Below are 3,024 nucleotides of genomic sequence, written 5' to 3' on the forward strand. Positions count from 1 at the left end.
GCAGCAGCAGCAGCAGCAGCAGCACACAACCACCGTTGCAATACACACGCACGCGCACACATACGCACACGCACGCACGCACGCACACACACACGCACGCACGTACGCACACACACACACACACACACGCGCGCGCGCGCGCGCTCGCGCGCACACACAAACGCCCACGGCCGCTGAAACAAGAAGTATTTTTCGAACAAATCGATCTTTCTAGATCTAGTTTTAATCGCGCTGGTCGAGGAAGCGAGCGGTAAGTGCGAGTTATTTATAGCCGCCGCTCTACACAGGTGGACAGATGTAAGCGGGGTTTTATAGCCGCTCTACACAGGTGGGCAGATGTAAGCGGGGTTTTATAGCCGCTCTGCACAGGTGGTAAGATGTAAGCGGGGTTTTATAGCCGCTCTACACAGGTGGTAAGATGTTGTCACGATTTTTTAAGCGCATGCGGTAACAGGAGTGCTCAGCGTAGGGTCGGTGCTACTGCACACTATATATAGTGGCAACATTATACAAGCCCCTCGCCCACGGCCACTTGGAACGTTTCCATAATAAAATGATGGTAACTTTTGTAAATTTTTTGTAAATTCTGTAAATGATGGTAATAAAATGATGGTAAATGTATTTAGTACCAAAGGCTTAATGTGTATCTATTCGCTTTCGCTGATTATTAGTAACAGTGTCCCCGTAACTGCAGTTCAGACGCTCCTCTGCAACATACAATAGTACCGCACGCACGCCACAGCGCATAATTATAAACTCACGGAAAGATAAAGTTCGAATTGCATGTGCTCTTACGTACACCCGGTTAACATGATGATCGCCTGATAGCACGGAACGCGCGCACGATGATGTAGTAATATTACCACATAATATAGACACATTATTACATAATGTAGGTGTACTTTTACATAATATAGGTATATTACCACATAATGTAGACACATTATTACATAATGTACGTATATTATCACATTACGTCGGCATATTATTATATAATGCGGGTATATTATTATATTATAAGCTCCACGGTAATAACCTAAGAAAAAATTGTTATGATACCGTTATATTAGCAGCTATTTTCCGTGCGATTTTTTATAAGATCCTTACGGTTATTCGATTTTTCACGTCACTAGCAATCTCACGCCTCGCAGCCAGCGACTCTGCCTGCAGACAGACGCGCCGCGACGAACGACGTCAGAGAGCGGGGGAGGAGGGGGGTCGGTGCCAAACAACTCTCGTTGGTTTCCAATCTGATCGGCCGGCTGTTGGAAGCCCGCCAGAACGGGCCACCAGAGCGCGCCGCGTTGCCGATGCCAGCCGCGCCTCCACACCAGAGGGCGCTGTTCGCGAGACCAGCAGGGTGTTCGCATCAGAGCGCGCTGTAGTTAATACCCGCCGGCTTATGACACCAGAGTGCGCCACCAGAGAGCACCACCAGAGTGCGCTGCAGGGGAAAACTCGCTGCAGCGACGGAGATATTCAATTTCGATGACATCTTGGCTTCTGGTTTGCATTTGTGCGTGGCTGCTCGCGTCATAGTGAATAGATGCTCACTCGTTATTTTTCCCGCGTCATTGTGCATTTTAACGAGGAATTGCAGACGAATGCTATAAAGGCAGACTAATATAATACTCATTATCAAATTCATTCTCTCTCTCTCTCTCTCTCTCTCTCTCTCTCTCTTCTCTCTTCTCTCTTCTCTCGCTCTCGCTCTCGCTCTCGCTCTCGCTCTCGCTCTCGCTCTCGCTCTCGCTCTCGCTCTCGCTCTCGTCTCTTCTCTCTCATCTCTCTCTCTCTCTGCTCCTCCTCGTTCTCGATCCCTCTCTACTCTTCATCTCGTATCTCATCCTCCGTCCCTCGCTTCCTCTCTCTCTTCTCTCTCCTCTCGCTCTCTCTCTCTCGCACGCGTCCGTCGCTCCCCCTCCTCTCTCTCTTCCTGCGCTCTAGTCCGCTGACTGAACATCATTGTTGCCAGTAATTTGCTTGGAACTGAGTGCAGACGAGTCTGCCCTCTCTCTTCCACTTCCCCTCTCTCTTTTATTCCTGCCCCCTTTCATCCCTTCTCTCTCCTCGCCTGCGTATTCTTTTTTAGTCCCTAGACCTCCCTTCTCGCCTTGCTCTTCTCTCCGCCTGCGTCTCTGCTCAGCCCCCTGCCTTGTTCGAATTCCTGTCTCTCGCCCTCGCGGCCTCAGCATATATCCACCCCCGCGCCCCACCCCACCTTACGGACTGTGTAATTTGGCTCTTTCATGGAATTAGATGGTAACATTTGCGAAAGAGACGGAACACGCGGCGAATAATGCCGTTGAATTAGTTGAATCATCTCGCTCGCGATGCCGTCCGCTAGATGTGAATGTAATCGCGAAAGTCGGCGCGCGTATAACACATATACCTTCTTGACCAACCGTGGGTGCTCATGAGAATAGAAGAGATCGTACAGAGGAGGGAAGGCGTCAATATAATCCTTCCAACGGGGAGCCCATGAGAAATGGGAGAGATGGGAAGAGAGGGGAAAGCGCCAAACACCTTCGCAACGTGGAGCCCATGAAGATGGGAGAGAGGGGACTATAGTGGGAGGGGAAGGCAATATGAGCCTTCCAACGTGGGTGCTTCATGAGAGATGAGAGAGATGGGAGAGAGGGAAGGTCATATAACCATTCCAAAAGTGGGAGCCCATGAGAGATGGGGAGACTGGAGAAAGGGAAGGCCAATAACTCCTTCCGTCAACGTGGGAGCCCATGAGAGATGGGACGAGGGGACTAAGGTGGGAGGGGAAGGCCAATAACAACCCTCCAACGTTGGGTGCGTCCCTGAGAGATGGAGAGAGATGGAGAGAGGGAAGGCCAATTAGTACTCCAACGTGGAGCCCATGAGAGATGGGATAGATGGGAGAGAGGGAAGGCCAATTGATACGTCCAACGTGGTGTGCTCATAGCGTATGAGAGAGATGGGCAAGAGAGTGGAAGCCAATATACCTTCCCACGGGAGCCCATAGAGAGATGGAGAGATGGGAGAGCCGGAGCC

The sequence above is a fragment of the Priapulus caudatus genome, unplaced genomic scaffold, assembly GCF_000485595.1.
Source record: "Priapulus caudatus unplaced genomic scaffold, Priapulus_caudatus-5.0.1 Scaffold1567, whole genome shotgun sequence".
NCBI classification, from domain to species: domain Eukaryota; kingdom Metazoa; phylum Priapulida; class Priapulimorpha; order Priapulimorphida; family Priapulidae; genus Priapulus; species Priapulus caudatus.